Source organism: Saccostrea cucullata, unplaced genomic scaffold, assembly GCF_032062105.1.
Source record: "Saccostrea cucullata isolate Sc308-1 unplaced genomic scaffold, CSIRO_AGI_Scuc_v1 ctg723, whole genome shotgun sequence".
Lineage (NCBI taxonomy): Eukaryota > Metazoa > Mollusca > Bivalvia > Ostreida > Ostreidae > Saccostrea > Saccostrea cuccullata.
In genome coordinates this window covers 33,428-52,007 of record NW_026931883.1, presented here as the reverse complement: position 1 = coordinate 52,007, position 18,580 = coordinate 33,428, and the positions used below count along the sequence as shown (strand labels likewise).

General features: G+C 34.8%; 1 pseudogene; it reads right to left on the bottom strand.

The window, feature by feature from the left end:
• Positions 1–4,696: 4,696 nt before the first annotated feature.
• Positions 4,697–6,050, bottom strand: LOC134233906 (putative nuclease HARBI1; annotated as a pseudogene).
• Positions 6,051–18,580: the final 12,530 nt, after the last annotated feature.

Sequence of the window (18,580 nt, the reverse complement as noted above, 5' to 3'; positions counted from 1 at the left end):
GTTCAGACTAACTAAAATAAAATTTAAAAAGACCTTTCTATTTGCTACTTTACTGGTATATATCTTCTGATACGCAAATAACATATCTTGTCATCAGGTCATTACATATCAGGTCATTACACTGTAGCAAAATTGAAATGAATATAAAAGTTTGTAAAAACAAAATATAAGCAATTTTTATGTCTTTACTAAAACATTATACAAATAATAACCAAAATTTAAGAAAAAAAAGTTTTTAAAAGGATTTATATTAAATAAAACAACATAAACGTTCATCAGGATTCGGTTGCACGAACGTTAGTTAAATTTAACTAGCCGTTAACTTTACGTTAACGGCTAGTTAAATTTAACGGCGAGTTAAATGCGTTGCACGAAAGTTAACTCACAGTTAAACGTTAGTTAAACTTCTATTTTAACTGACAGATTTAATAGAGGTATACAAGGTACATTAAATACTTAACTAATCATTAAAAACAAAAATGGCGGATTTACTTTTGTTTGGAAATTTGTATGAGGAACAGAAAAAGCGAAATTACCGAAAAAGAGTAGATATGGCCGATCTCTCTGATAAACAAATTCGGTCCAGGTTCCGTTTCAAGCGAGAATCACTCAATTTTATTGCTGATTTACTGAGAGATGATTTGGAGAGAACCACTCGACGTAGCCAGTCCATTTCAGTTGAAATGCAGGTGATAAAACACACACACACAGTTTTTTTTTCTCTCTCTCTCTTTCTCTCTCCCTATAACATTATACAATAGACCTATGCATGATATACGTCACACAGCTATGAATATGACGTCATTCGACACCCCGATCATTAGATATGTACATACATGTTATAAACAGTGATATCAATTATTTTTCAAATTATAAAGACTAAATATCAAATAAAATATACATGTACATTTTACCAGTAACGAATAAGTTTCTAGTTACGACTTGCACACAACTCACATCTTTGAATTTCCAAATTTTCTTTGTTATTGTCAAGTTTAATTTGTATTTTTAATCTCTTCAAAAAGGTGGTACCAAAATTTACGAAATATGAATGGTACAGGTACAGAGCTGTCAAAAATGATACCCCTCCCCTTATTTTCCTAGTTTAGAATCAATTTTTCAGTATCGAATCAAGTGCCCTCTATTGTTGCTGACTTATGGATAAAATCGGTTGGTCGAAATTATTGGAGAAATATACAATAAAAAAGATTGTACCTAAAGTTTATAAGCATTGCTTGTTGAATTAAATGATATTTTTTCTAAAACTAAACAATATGAAAAATGTAGCATTTTATGAGAAACTTTTAATAGTGACATGCGTTATTGAAATTTAATCAACTATCTCCGAGACATAATTTTCATGGAATTTTTAAAAAATATTTTCACTTTTCTCATCTCACTTCCGCGTGCTAAAAATCTAGGTCATTGTTTCAAACTGCAAATACTGTGGAAAATAATCATGCAGATATCACAAAAACACAACACAGGTAGCCTATAGAATATGCATCCTTTTATTCTATTTACCCAGTAAGATTTTTTAAACCCGTCTCCATGCTTTTCAAAAATATTCAAGTAAAAAAAATATTCAATACTAGCAAATATTCGTTACCGGTAAAACGACTGCAGTGGCGGATTTAAGGGGGGGGTGCACCCGGCGCGCGCCCCCCTTAAATTGTCAAAGCTAGCGTAAATCCTAGTTTCGTCGAGAAAATGTAAAAATGTCTACTCGGTAGACCTCATCTTTACCCTATAAAATCTCAACAATCCAGGAGCTTCCGGGGGCTTCGCCCCATGGGCCCCCATCTTTCAACACCCCATCTTCCTCCGCACGATTTTAGTTTCGTGATGATGCTTTCCTTAATATTCCTTGGTATTATTTTCAAAAGGTTTTATGACTTTCTTTTCTCTTCATTACCTGATCCATTTTCCATTGCGGGGGGGGGGGGGGTAAAAGTAATCATTTGATAAATTAAAAAGCGTATGTATACAAGTTTAGCAAAAATCATTTACGAAATCGAAAAAAAAAACTCACACAAGGTTTGAGTTGGGGGCACCAGTGAGTGCTGGGATCCCCTTTCGTTACTCTACATTTTATCAAAAACATGAAGGTAAAATACTCGATCCTCCTCCCCCCGCTTTCTTTTAATCTATTTATTTCAATTTTTTTATCTTACGACAGGTGGAGGACATCGTCGGACATTTCTCTCAGAATACGTTTTCCCCGAAGTATTTTTGTTTCAAAAACACTCCCACATGATTCTTATATATTAAAATGTTTTGCATTAAATCGTAGCTTAAATCCAAATAAAAATGTCGGCAACATCCGAATAGAGAAAAAAACCTACGCAATCAAATCTAAATTTATTTTTTTTTTAATTATATAATGCATCCCCTAAATAATTATTTTAAAATGATAAATACCTGCACGTCCACCTCTCTCGGTATTTCAGTTGCGAATGCTTAAAATGGGATACTAAATCAACTTTCTGCAAAATCATCTGATTGGTTGAGAGATATGTACCCAAATACGCATGTAAATTAGTGAGGTCATTGGAAAGGTCATGTCACAAGTCATTTAGAATACTCGTTTCCTACTGTATCGGAGATACAGGGCGGGGCCCGGCTCGAGCTATCGCTCTCGCCTCAAGCCCCGCCCTGTATCTCCGATACAGTTGGAAACTCGTACTCTAAATATAACAAAAATGCCACGCTCAGATCTTAGTTCAGTTATGTAAAACACCAACTTTCAATTGATCCTTCTCAAAAATCTCTCGATCCACCTAGAAATGATTTTAAATTAATTCAGGTATATCACAGTGTAAATCCTTGTTCCTGATTGTAGAACGGCAGGTAGTGGGCCTGTATGCTTTTTTTTAAATTCTATTGTTATAAAATCAATGAACATTTGGAAAATGGAACATGGAAGGCTTGGTCATTCCTCTCGTCCCCTCCCCCTTTCCCCATTTTGAAATTGCTTGTTATAGGCCATATATTTTCCAGCAGTGCTTATAGACATAATTGTTACTATACTATAGTATTTAGTATTAATCATTCTGTTGTTATTTTTACTTTAAAGAGGTGTCAAAAGAAACTGAGCCAGAGGCAACATCTACCTCCACCCATGGTACCAATGAAGAAGGAACGGAAGCAGATGCAAACGAGGTCCGAAGTTCTGAGTGTACTTATCCTGATTGTGAAAGGTTGGTTTGATAATCTTAAATAAAATGAAAGCAATTGTGAGGGCTAAAAATAATTCCTTTTCAGTTTGTCAAGAAAAAAATTTTAATGCTGTAAACGTACTTTTTACGAGGCCAATCACATACAGATCTATTTGGGGAAAAAATTAATTTTGCGAATTTTTTGTGTGCCGCTGACTAGGAAGTTTATATTTCCTTTCAATAATTGCATTTCCTTTTAAATTTTACCATCGCACTGTAGTTATATACGTACTAACTATATGGCCGCCCGTAAAAAAAACCCCAATAAAATTAATAAAGAAATAAATTTATCATTTATGATCGTATGCATGATACTGTAATTAACGTGTATATGCAATTTTTACTTTTCAAAACATTATTGGTTTATTCTCAACTGTCGGTAAGTCTTATCAATTCTGCTTTTTTATCATAATTTTACTCCAAAGCTTTCTCGTATTAAGTTAATCCAGTTTAACTGTTTACTACCTAGGGCGGATATGGAAAAGGAAACAGAGATGGAAAGTTGCAGTGAACGTGATCAGTCACCATCGGTTCCCAAACATAAGAAAAGGAAGATTACATTAGCTGATTTGCAGACAATGCAGTATGAGGTAGCAAATGTTTATTACAGTCCACTTACCACTAATTTATGACGTCTGGTGACTTTTCACACAGGTGTTCGTGGACCCCCCTTTTTGTCTCCGTGTTCTCTGATAATTTGAGTATGTATTTTATAAAAGGCTATTTTAAGGTGATATTTAGGACTTTCAGTCGTAATATCTTGTGATTGTGTCATATAAATATAAAAATATTTTATTTTTAAAAAAGTCTAAGAATCATTGGGGTACGGAATACGGGGGAAGGGGGATGCTATTGTATCACTAATGTAAAAATAAAAGGTAAACTGCGATTGGATAATGAAAGGTCACATCAAAGGTTATTTGCGACTATGCTTCCTTTACTCGCATTGGTCGATATTTAAATAAACCATAAGTAAATACAATATTCTTGTCATTCAGCCATGCCGAGTAAGGGTCGTGCATTTGGTGGAATGTCCGAATTACAAACTATTATATGCCACAACAGCTAGGGTGTTCATATAGTCTTTAAAACATGCCTTTATTATTGTCTCTGTGTGCAAGTTTTATTTCGCCAGAAAAGAACACATCAAATTGGACTAAAATTCGATAAATAATGTCCCCTCCTTTTATCGTTTTCCCCCTTCACCTACATATTGAATGGAGACAATGTATTTTTAGATAAAGTATTTTGATTGCAGGTGCTACGCACGCAGAAGAAACAACTGGAATTGAAGAGTATGAAGCTAGAGAAAGAGATAGAACGGGCGGATTTACAGAAAGAAAACATAAAACTGCGAAATGAAAAATTATTATCAGAAATTGAAATCCTGAAACAGAATGTATCTCAAAATGAAAGTGCCCTTCTTGCATTACAGGTCATCTCTGATGAATAGTTGTAATTTCTAAAGAAAGTTTGAAATAATGAAATATTAAATATGTTTTAAATGAAATTCACAGTTTTATTGCACATGCCAGTGTATACTTATGAGGAACAATTATATACATTAAAGCAGTCCACGAACAAGTGTAATTCCAGAATCAAAGTTACATTGCCCTTAATCTGGTCTAAAAATACGTTGTCGTAATGTAGTTCCGAATGGCTCGTCCATCCTCTGGGCCTTGGTAGTCCAATTGACCAACGTTATTGTCATCATGTTCTTCATCATCCTCCATTTCCTCCTTAAGAATCAACGCTATGTTATGAAGAATTGCACAGGCTCCAACGACTCGGCACACTTTAGCTGGTTTCATACGGATTTCTCCATGCAGAACATGAAATCTACGTTTCAACCATCCAAACGCTTACGTGTTCTATAGTAGTTCGTGTCTGACTGTGGGCAGAGTTTTAAGCCTCTTGCGCGGGCGTTGATGGGTGCAAGTAAGGTGTAAGCAGGAACTTTGAACAGGCGTATCCACTGTCACCGAGAAGAAATCCATCTTCGATTCCACGGTGGGTATTCTCTAAAAATGTGCATACCTCTGATGCCCGGAAGATATGGCTGTCGTGGCTGCTTCCAGGCCAATGAGCATCAATATTGATGAACTTTCCTGTAAAAAAAGTTTATTTCATAAATTTTATTCAAAAACTAACTGGCACAAACAATTTAAGATAAAAAAAAATGCTGCTTTGAGTGAACATACCCTCATGATCGCAGATGGCTTGCACATTAATGGGGTGCAATCCCTTTCTATTCACGTATGTTGGCTCATCCTCTGAGGGAGCCTGTATCCTGACATGGGTGCCATCAATACAACCAATTACCCCTGGGAACCCACCACGCGTGAAAAACATTCTTTTTGCCTTTAACATATCTTCCTGTTTAGGCCACTTCAGGAATTGGTCCTTCTTTGCTAGGAGTGCATTTGTCACGTTGTTGACGGCTCTACTGACTGTCCCCTTATCTACACCCATGGTGTCTCCAATGACTTCTAAAAAACTCCCGGAGGCGTAAAACCGAAGGGCAAGCATGATCTATATTAAAATTTCATGACGTATTTAATTTTTTAGGAATCAAAATAAAAAAAAATACAACTATTGATGTGTTTTAAGCATTATTACTAAGATGTAGACAATGATTTAATATCATTATTTTTATTCCCCGAACGATGTGTGTATTGCCAGAATCCAAAGACTTGTGTTTATAACTGAAGCATCCCAATATTTGTGCAACATATGCATGTACCTCGTTGGGGGGGGGGGGGGGGGGGGGGGGAGACAGATTATTCATTTTCATGTCAGTCAAAGACAGATTATTTATTGTCACGTCACTCAAGGACAAAATTATTTTTCTTTTTCTGTTAAGCCTTGAGGCCCCATTGAGTCCAGGGCGAAGCCCTGATGGGGGCCCATGGGGCGAAGCCCCCGGAAGCTCCTGGATTGTTGAGATTTTATAGGGTAAAGATGAGGTCTACCGAGTAGACATTTTTACATTTTCTCGACGAAACTAGGATTTACGCTAGCTTTGACAATTTAAGGGGGCGCGCGCCGAATGCCCCCCCCTAAATCCGCCACTGCAGTCGTTTTACCGGTAACGAATATTTGCTAGTATTGAATATTTTTTTTACTTGAATATTTTTGAAAAGCATGGAGACGGGTTTAAAAAATCTTACTGGGTAAATAGAATAAAAGGATGCATATTCTATAGGCTACCTGTGTTGTGTTTTTGTGATATCTGCATGATTATTTTCCACAGTATTTGCAGTTTGAAACAATGACCTAGATTTTTAGCACGCGGAAGTGAGATGAGAAAAGTGAAAATATTTTTTAAAAATTCCATGAAAATTATGTCTCGGAGATAGTTGATTAAATTTCAATAACGCATGTCACTATTAAAAGTTTCTCATAAAATGCTACATTTTTCATATTGTTTAGTTTTAGAAAAAATATCATTTAATTCAACAAGCAATGCTTATAAACTTTAGGTAGAATCTTTTTTAATGTACATGTATATTTCTCCAATAATTTCGACCAACCGATTTTATCCATTAAGTCAGCAACAATAGAGGGCACTTGATTCGATACTGAAAAATTGATTCTAAACTAGGAAAATAAGGGGAGGGGTATCATTTTTGACAGCTCTGTACCTGTACCATTCATATTTCGTAAATTTTGGTACCACCTTTTTGAAGAGATTAAAAATACAAATTAAACTTGACAATAACAAAGAAAATTTGGAAATTCAAAGATGTGAGTTGTGTGCAAGTCGTAACTAGAAACTTATTCGTTACTGGTAAAATGTACATGTATATTTTATTTGATATTTAGTCTTTATAATTTGAAAAATAATTGATATCACTGTTTATAACATGTATGTACATATCTAATGATCGGGGTGTCGAATGACGTCATATTCATAGCTGTGTGACGTATATCATGCATAGGTCTATTGTATAATGTTATAGGGAGAGAGAAAGAGAGAGAGAGAAAAAAAACCTGTGTGTGTGTGTTTTATCACCTGCATTTCAACTGAAATGGACTGGCTACGTCGAGTGGTTCTCTCCAAATCATCTCTCAGTAAATCAGCAATAAAATTGAGTGATTCTCGCTTGAAACGGAACCTGGACCGAATTTGTTTATCAGAGAGATCGGCCATATCTACTCTTTTTCGGTAATTTCGCTTTTTCTGTTCCTCATACAAATTTCCAAACAAAAGTAAATCCGCCATTTTTGTTTTTAATGATTAGTTAAGTATTTAATGTACCTTGTATACCTCTATTAAATCTGTCAGTTAAAATAGAAGTTTAACTAACGTTTAACTGTGAGTTAACTTTCGTGCAACGCATTTAACTCGCCGTTAAATTTAACTAGCCGTTAACGTAAAGTTAACGGCTAGTTAAATTTAACTAACGTTCGTGCAACCGAATCCTGGTCATTACACTAAATATCAGGTCATTACACTGAATTGATTGGAATAATCTCCCATTAATGCAAATAAATGACTTATAAAATTTTTTTTTTGGGTTTTATAATATAAATGATATAATATTTAATATTAAATAATAAAAGTTTACTTTATTTGGTATATCAACATTTATTTTTTGAAATTATGTTCATCAGGTCAATCATGTCATTACACTCATCAGGTCTTTACACTGTGCCGTGAAATTCATCCCCAATAGGAGAAACCCCAATGAAAATCACTGGAAAGAAAAATGTGAGCAACACGGCAATGCATTTTGTAACTTATTTGATCTATAAAAACTGAACTAGTTTTCCTTAAGTACCCGTCACCATAAGCGGAAAACACCTCGCATTTCTCTTCAAATTATATTTTGATTTGTTTCTTGTTAGACAGTAATAAAGATGAACATTATATTTAATGATATTAACAAAAAAGTGCAGACACTGGGCTTATATAAAAACACTAAATAGAACGTGTATCCTGCCAGCGTCATTTTGTCCAAAGTATCCAAACTCTCTCACTAGGGTCCTCTACAATACGCCAACGTATTAAATACCCCCCCCCCCCCCCCCACACACACACACCATAGTTAAACTTTTCATACCTTTTTCTTAAATTTTAAACATGAAAAATTGTTTTAAAGATTTCAAATAGTATTAAATTGCATTTTTATAATTTTTTTTCAAAAAAAATTGTTTGCTTCTAAATTTTATTTTGTTATACGGCTATATATTCATGAGTTTGTGTTTTATATTCTTAAAGTGATATACATTTTTGAAAACAGGTAATGCACGTGTATGGTTTCCATTAGTATTTTATGCAGCAAACATTTACTTGAGGAATTAATAAAGGGTATCGTTTTAGTTCGATTTTCATCCGACTACATGTATAAGTTTTCAAAACAATATCAACTATCGTCTCCATCATTTACTCGCATGTCTTTTTCACATATATCGAAGCGGATGATGAAGAACATTTCCATATTTTACTTTAATTATTTCCCGGGCGACAATTGATGGTTACATCAATGTTTTCTTGTTTAGATTTTTGCTAAAAAAATAAAAATTGCACCTCCCTCTTATGATGACTAAAAAAAAAAAATCAAGTTTACAAAGTGATGTTATATATTTTTCTGATTTGTCCCTTTGAATTAATACTAATCATGCATCAGGTAATTGATATATTAGGGACTAGGTAAATATAAAACAATTATTGAAAATCTGCAGTAGAAACTTGCCTAAAGCGCAAATTGGGGAAAGTGGGGGGAGGGATGAAAAACAAGAAGCAACAAGATGTGTTTGTGAAACACTATGCGCCCGGCGGCAACAAAGTTCGGAAAAAGCTATTTTTATCATTAAGGCCACAGTCAAGGTCACAAAGTCATTGACCTTGGTGTCATTTGGAAGAACCTGATTAGTGGAGTTTGCATACCAAATATGAAGTCTCTATCTTTCATGGTTCAAAAGTTATGGCGAAGGTTAAAGTTTGCAAAAAAAAGCTATTTTAAGCATATAGGCCACAGTCAAGGTCACAAGGTCATTGACCTTGGTGTCATTTGAAAGAGCTTAGTTAGTGGAGTATGCATACCAACTATGAAGTCTCTATCTTTCATGGTTCAAAAGTTATGGTGAAGGTTAAAGTTCGGGACAAACAAACAAACAAACAGACAGGACAAAAACAATATACGTCCTGGATCTATCGATCCGGGCGCATAAAAACAATATATTAAAGGTGATTATTTTGATAATTCTCATTAATGTTTTCGGCTTGTAGAAGAAAGAAATTTAAAACAGCAAGGAAACAGCCGTCTTTGAGTTAAAAAAAATATTTAAACTAAATACATGTAGTATGTATTATAGTAAAGCAAATGACTATTTCTTTGAAAAAAAAATGGGTGAAACTCGATTCATTCCCACCCCAACCCCAATCCGTTAGAGTGCGTATGTGCTACGAAATATGCGACTTTTTTTAAAATACTGACCTTTTCCTTACTGACTCGTGTGAGTTCCATTTGCATTATGGAATATGCACATGTGTGTAGTTGTACCCTAAAAAAAGCATTATATAGACAAATACAATTTCACAGAGAGAGAGAGAGAGAGAGAGAGAGAGAGAGAGAGAGAGAAACTCAGTTACTTAAACATGCTATTTATACTACATCATAGGCGTCGGAAGCAAATTGAAAGTGTGGGGGGGGGGGGGAGGGGGGGCTAATTGAAAGTAGGGGGGGGCTAAACCAACAAAAAAAAGGTATACCCCAATTTTCAATACCTATATTATGTATATTTTTGCAAAATATACTCCCCTAGCTCTCCCCGGTTCCGACGCCTTTGTACATAATGCTTTAAACTTATTGATTGACTTTTTCAGTAATCTCAAGTGTTGGTTTCTTAAGTTAAATTAGTATAGCATAAAGTGATTGAGCTTTTTGGGGGGCGTGAGTGTATTTTTCTTTAATTCAGGGTGGATGTTAAATCTCAATTTATTTAATAATTGTTCATGTTTTATTTTAGCTGCAATAATGTAGCCATCTCCGATTTTTTTATCTGATATTTTTTGAAGAGTGTTCTCCCCCCCCCCCAAAAAAGGGAGGGGTCTACATTATTGCAGCTAGTTTTAGTAAACCACCAATCCTTTTTAAGTATGTTACCATGAATATTTTTTAAGATACGAAATACGAAAAAATGTGGAATTTTGTGAAGTCTCTTTTAAATTTTACTAGGGTGAGTTTATGTATGTTTAAATTATTTATTTTAAATTATAATACTTTCGGTGCACTTAACTAAAATTTTGTTAACGCCCGATATTCGGACACTTAGATTGGGTTGAGCTGCGAAGAACCGGATGCTAAAAATTAATATACTGTACCGGTATATTTTTTCTTTCCTATTAAAAGATCGAAAGTGGTCTGGTGTAACTGAAAAAATATATTTAAGGAATAACTGTCTTATTTTTCGATTTCATGAAGTGATCAATCGATTGGCTTGCGTGATAATTTGCATAAACGCCGAAGGCGTTTATGCATAAATTATCACGCAAGCCAATCGATTGATCATCTTCATGAAATTGAAAAATAAGACAGTTATTCCTTATATTTACATGCTTTGATTCCGCCAATCCACGTGCTCCAAGCCCTGCTTCTGTCTAGCTGTTTGTCCCGCCCTGCACGTGTTTTTTTTTGGAACCGCGCCAATACATTGATGGAGAAATAAAGTACATTTACATTTGGTAATTTTATCTCGGACAAAGACATTGGAAATGTAAATATTAAAAGATAAATGGGCTTCGTTAGAGTATTGCAAGCTGATAATAAATCAACAGGAAGGATTAATTTTTTTTTTGGGGGGGGGGGGGGGGTTAGAGGGCAACTTTGTCCAATGCCAAACTCCTTCAGTACCAATTTTTTGACCTACAATACTACATTTTTCCTTATATCACAAAAAGTTGGGGGGACCTGCTGTACCATGAACATTTCCTATAGTGTAAGAAATATTGGACAAAAAATGGGGGGCAACCCCCCCCCCCTCCCCCGCCCTCCATTGCTACGTGCCTGAGTTAAAGGACTTATAGCATGTTTCTAAATTATTTAAAATTTATTTAAGATTAAAAGCAAGATCCTTATGACCAATGTTTATGATTGGTCGTACTAAGCATGGGCAATATATTTTGCTTTGCTAACGAAAGAGGGATATGTTAAAATAATAGTCCCCGAAAAGCAAAAACTATACATATAATCGCAGAAAAGCAGTTTTATTTGTTGCAGAAAAGCAGATTTTTTTAATGGAAAATCAATGACGTTTTGAGATAAGTATTTAGTACATATGTATAACTGTGGCGGTAATGTTTTAAAATGAAGTATCCAGAAAAAGACTGTTATAATTGAGATTTAATTTTATCACTTTTATATTTGTCGCAAAAAAGGCATTTTGCTCGCCTTGTTCGCCCATCTTATACAATTATTTTTCCCAGACATTCTCTCTATTCCGTCTGAGTCCATTTTAAATTCAAATATTTACATTTCCAATGTCTTTGTCCAAGATAAAATTACCAAATGTAAATGTACTTTATTTCCCCATCAATGTATTGGCGCGGTTCCAAACCAGAAGTCTCTGTCGAGACTGAAGCTCTACTGGTTTGTACTTATAGCAAAGGAAGAGAAAAGTACTTAAGCAGTTGGAAATTGAAACTTTTCAACAGCAATAAATAGAATAATGATCCTTGATTAAGTCTCTTTATGTTCTTAGTGCAGTCTACTTGCATGCCACATTTATATTATAATCAAACTAAAATAGTATTTGGAGTAGCATTTTGAAAGAATTTCACAGAAATTTCTATTTTTAGTAACCACGGCAAACACCGTTCATCGAAATCAAAAACCGATACACAGAATTGTGTATCTTAGTGTAGTCTACTTGTGTGCCAAGTTATATTGAAATCAGACTAAAACTGTAGGAGGAGTAGCATTTTGAAAGAATTTCACAGAAATTTCTATTTTTAGTAACCACGGCAACACCGTTCAACGAAATCAAAAACCGATACACAGAATTGTGTATCTTAGTGTAGTCTACTTGTGTGCCAAGTTATATTGAAATCAGACTAAAACTGTAGGAGGAGTAGCATTTTGAAAGAATTTCACAGAAATTTCTATTTTTAGTAACCACGGCAACATCGTTCATCGAAATCAAAAACCGATACACAGAATTATGTATCTTAGTGTAGTCTACTTTTGTGCCAAGTTATATTGAAATCAGACTAAAACTGTAGGAGGAGTAGCATTTTGAAAGAATTTCACAGAAATTTCTATTTTTAGTAACCACGGCAACACCGTTCAACGAAATCAAAAACCGATACACAGAATTGTGTATCTTAGTTTAGTCTACTTGTGTGCCAAGTTATATTGAAATCAGACTAAAACTGTAGGAGGAGTAGCATTTTGAAAGAATTTCACAGAAATTTCTATTTTTAGTAACCACGGCAACACCGTTCATCGAAATCAAAAACCGATACACAGAATTATGTATCTTAGTGTAGTCTGCTTTTGTGCCAAGTTATATTGAAATCAGACTAAAACTGTAGTAGGAGTAGCATTTTGAAAGAATTTCACAGAAATTTCTATTTTTAGTAACCACGGCAACACCGTTCATCGAAATCAAAAACCGATACACAGAATTATGTATCTTAGTGTAGTCTGCTTTTGTGCCAAGTTATATTGAAATCAGACCAAAACTGTAGGAGGAGTAGCATTTTGAAAGAATTTCACAGAAATTTCTATTTTTAGTAACCACGGCAACACCGTTCATCGAAATAAAAAACCGATAAACAGAATTATGTATCTTAGTGTAGTCTACTTGTGTGCCAAGTTATATTGAAATCAGACCAAAACTGTAGGAGGAGTAGCATTTTGAAAGAATTTCACAGAAATTTCTATTTTTAGTAACCACGGCAACACCGTTCAACGAAATCAAAAACCGATACACAGAATTGTGTATCTTAGTGTAGTCTACTTGTGTGCCAAGTTATATTGAAATCAGATCAAAACTGTAGGAGGAGTAGCATTTTGAAAAATTGTTTACAGACAGACAGACGGACAGACAGACAGACAGACAGACGGACGGACGACGGACGCATTACTATCGCATAAGCTCTTCTGGTCTCTGACCAGTAGAGCTAAAAACCACGTGCAGGGCGGTACAAACAGCTAGACAGAAGCAGGGCCCGGAGCACGTGGATTGGCGGAATCAAACATGTAAATATAAGGAATAACTGTCAGATTTTTCAATTTCATGAAGATGATCAATCGATTGGCTTGCGTGATAATTTTATGCATAAACGCCTTCGGCGTTTATGCAAATTATCACGCAAGCCAATCGATTGATCACTTCATGAAATCGAAAAATAAGACAGTTATTCCTTAACTCAATTCGACGCGTATACAAAACAGAGCGGAATATAACGTATTCATCCCTGGGTATTTTAATTATTAAAAACTAGAGGTACGGTGAGCGATGAGCTCACTAAATGATACCCCCCGCCTCCATATAGTTACAATTGCAAAGTCCATGTTTTGCTGTGTCCGGGAAACCCAAAATATGTGTCGGATCAAAAAGTAAAATAGGAGGTGCACAATGGCAATATGTAATAAAGATTCTGTGAAAGTTTCATCAAATTTCATTCAGTGGTATGAGAGGAGTTGCGGATAAGAGATGAGTACCCCAAAGCGTAACAGACGGACGGACGGAATTAACAATTACTATATACCTTCCCGCTTTTCAAGGGGGTATAATAAGCTCACTAAATGATACCCCCCGCCTCCCATATGGTTATAATGGCACAGTCCATGTTTTGCACAAAAAGTCCATGTTTTGCTATGGCCGGGAAACCCAAAATATGTGTCGGATCAAAAAGTAAAGTAGGAGGTCACAATGGCAATATGTAACTAGAGGTACTGTGAGCAATGGGCTCACTAAATGATACCCCCCGCCTCCCATATGTGTATAAATGGCAGTGTCCATGTTTTGCTATGGAAAACCCAAAATATGTGTCGGATCAAAAAATAAAATAGGAGGTGCACAATGGCAATGTGTAATAAAGATTCTGTGAAAGTTTCATTAAATTTCATTCAGTGGTATAAGAGGAGTTGTGGATAAGAGATGGGTACCCCAAAGCGTAACAGACGGACGGACGGACGGACGGGATTAACGATTACTATATACCCTCCCGCTTTTCAAGCGGGGGGTATAATAAAGATTCTGTAAAAGTTTCATTAAATTTCATTCAGCGGTATAAGAGGAGTTGCGGATAAGAGATGGGTACCCCAAAGCGTAACAGACAGACGGACGGACATACCGATTACAGTATACCCTCCCACTTTTCAAGCGGGTGGTATAATAACTCTCTCGTGATATAAGAAACACACTTCCTGTTGAATTAGCACTGATGATGACTACTTACACACAATATTACTTGGCTATACCTCTTAATTTAAACAATGTTTTCTTAAAGGCAGAGATTTTTTACCGGGTGGTAAATTCCAGGTGAGGGAGGGGCTTATTTTGTACAGGTGTGAATGCGTTGGGGGCTAGCAGTCTACCTGTGGCCATCTGTCTCCTAATCCATGTACACAGGAAGTGATTTAATACACAGTGAAATACCCAGATGTCAAACTTTACCTGTGTTGGGGATTTTGAGACAATTTTAAAATTAGTAGTAAAAAGTTTTTTTTTTTTCAATTTTACTTTGATTTATTTTTACATTTTGAAAATACCCCTACCCATTTAAAAAAAATATTTTTTTATCATACTATTTATTAAAATATTAAAATAAAGATAGTTTTAGATGTTAGTGTATGTGTTGATTAAAAAAAACTACTGTAACAACCAGATTAGACTTTTAATAGCCATTCTCTGTAACCACTTAAACTTCGTTGCCACGCATGGTCACCGATTTTGATGAAACTTCACCCATGCTTAGTACTTGACACCAGAAACAAATATCAAACAAAATTTCGTTGCTGTGTGTCTCGGTTGCTATGGCAACAGCCGGAAAAGTTTGAAAAATCGAGATTTTCAGCCATTTTAACTCTTCACTGTAGCTTAATAAAAACTAGAAAAAGCAAACGAACCATTCTCACAAAAACATGACAACTTGATGTCACTTATACTGTAAAGAAACTGTTTAGAATATATCTCTAAGTAAGTGGTAACCAAGGGTACATTTGGAATACATTTAAAATGTTTAAATATGCTGAAAAACACTCCGTATTCACTAATGGTAGGTGTTACATGCTCAAACTCAATCAACGACTTAAGAAAAACAATGAAAATGTTTGACCTTAAGTATATAAGTATAAACAATATTATTCTATAACTAACTTTTATGGTTGCCATGGTAACACAGTGTGACCATGCAAAACCAGTAACTAAGATTGGGTTAATGCTACTATCTTGAGGAAAAACATGAAAATTCAAGACTGGCAAATATGCATCCTTAGGACCTTGCAACACCAAAACCATAAGAAAAAATTGGGTATAATTGCTACTTTGCAGTGTTACCATGGGAACAAAGTACCAGTGCTTAAAAGTGAATTATTTTTCGCTGCGTTAAGAATTAAATTGTCATTTAATCAAGAAACACATTAAAGGACTCAGCTTGAATAGTACTTATCTGTTAGAACTGAAGTTGAATATCATATATTGATAAAATTTGATGAAGAAAACAACACTGTTGCTATGGTTACCAAGAAGGGAAAATGTTCGATTTTGTGAACTTCATATCAATATTAAACCCTGTGAGCCAACTTCTTGCATCCACTTAGAGATTAGATGATAGTCAAAATTGAAAGTCAGGTAAGCTGTTAATAAATATCAATCATAAAAGTTTTGGGAATCTACATTTAAGGGTACGTATCCAAGGAAAGAAACTATTTTTCAGGTTTTTAAGCATATATTTTCTGCTTATTTCCATAGCAACGCTCTATTTAAAGAATCTAATCTGAATTTTTTCAAATAAGAAAACTAGGAGCACACCAACATCTTTAAAAATTGACCATTAGTTATGAGGAAATGTACTTTTTTAAACGATAGGATCAGATTTAAGCATACCGAGTGTTACTTTGAAGGCTCTCTGTGGTATAAAAACCTTGGCAACCATTGCCAACCAAAATGAAATATCATATTTTGTTCTTGGTATATGTCTCAAGGCTCTTTTTCCTATTATTTGGTCACATTTCATCCTATAATTGCTTTTTATTTTTACGTGTATGACTTTATAAAATTCAATGAATATTGTTTTTACTTTTTAATACTTTGTTACCATAGTAACGCATGTAATAGTTGATTTACCAAACATGTTTATCATGCATTTGAGACATCTGACCTTCAACTTTTGGAAACAGACATTGCCAATTGTTTGCTTTGCCGCAAATGTTAACTATGGGGCTCTAAACATGTTAAAAAATGCTATTTTTCTAACTTTAAGACATGTTGCCATGGTAACTATAAAACATAGCAACCAATTTTTGCCTGATTTCAGTTTAGGGTATCAATAACTTTTATCATAGAGAGTTTGGAGAAATTCTGAGACTATGCGTGCCACAGCTCCTATATAAAATTTCAAATCATTACAGAGAATGGCTCTTAAAATTCATTCCTCCTCAGGATCCCATCTATTAATAAAACGAAAAGAGAGTTGAGTTAACTACATTTTACTAAGAAAAATATCTAGGTTTATCCTAACCTCAATAAGATTTTGTCACCATGAAACATGCTGAAAAAGATTTCTTGTCAATTCTTAACTGAATAAAAAAGGAAAATAAGTGACCCATGATTGGAAACATTATTTTTAAATTTAATTACTTCACACAGTGCTGCTCTAAACTTTGTCAATAACATCTACACTTTAGGCTTACCATTTAGCATCTTAAAATTAATATCGAAATTTCATTTGAAAAAAAAAAAGTTTTGTGTGCTAAAGTTTATTTTTTTTAAATGCATATTATATTATAATTCTTTCAGATACTAAAGGTATACCGGGTATTTAATTCATATATTATCAATATAAAATTTTCATAGTAATACAGTTTGTGTATACCATGTTCAGTAAACATCAACGGATCAAAAGTTAATTAGAAGGTCCCCACCAGTGCCAAACAAGTTGTACAGGGTATACACAGGGACTAGTAAGTAAATGTCAATCAAGTTCCAGCATCCAATGATGGACCCTCACACACTTGATTGACAGGGCTACCCAGACCAGGTATTTTCGAAGGCGGTGCTTAAAATCTCTGCCTTTAACCCCAACCACAGGTCTTTGGATCGCTTAAATCCGACATTTAAACTAGAGGTACTGTGAGCGATGAGCTCACTAAATGATACCCCCCCCCGCCTCCCACATGGTTATAACTGGTGAAAAAGTCTATGTTTTCCTGTGGCCGGGAAACCCAAAATATGTGTCGGATAAGAGGAAGTGCACAATGGCAATATGTAATAAAGATTCTGTGAGAGTTTCATCAAAATTCATTCAGCAATATGAGAGGAGTTGCGGATAAGAGATGGGTACCCCAAAGCGTAACAGACGGACGGACGGAATTAACGATTACTATATACCCTCCCGCTTTTCAAGCGGGGGGTATAAATATGTCATTAACGAGAACACGTACATGTGTTATTTTTCAGCAAGCAACAGTGTGTACGATGGATGACAATTTTAATATGTACTGTGAAGGTAGGTACATATCATCGCCGGCGACTATATGTATACAAATTGACAATATGTACCATATTACACATCTCTTATCCACTAAGACACCAAAATCAAGGGACCACACTTCTTTGAACTTGCTTGTTACAGATTAATAAAGCTAAATTTTACGGATTATAGTGTGGAAAACGAGAATAACTGTCAGTGTGACACTTTCTTACTGAAAGCAATAAAGAAACATCCAAGGTCTGGTTGTGAGAAAACAAATTAATTCAACTAACAGAAAGCTTAGCACTCAATGGCATAAAAGAACCAGAAGTCTCTGTCGAGACTGAAGCTCTACTGGTTTGTACTTATAGCAAAGTAAGAGAAAAATACTTAAGCAGTTGCAATTTGAAACTTGACAACAGCAATAAATTGAATAATGATCCTTGATTATAACTCTCCTATGTTCTTAATGTATTCTACTTGCATGCCACATTATATTAAAATCAGACTAAAACTGTATTTGGAGCAGCATTTTGATAGTGTTTAACAGAAATTTCTATTTTTAGTAACCACGGCAACACCTTTCATCGAAATCAAAAACCGATATACAGAATTATATATATTAGTCTAGTCTAATTGTGTGCTAAGTTATATTGAAATCAGACCAATTCTGTAGGAGGAGTGGCATTTTGAAAGAATTTCACAGAAATTTCTA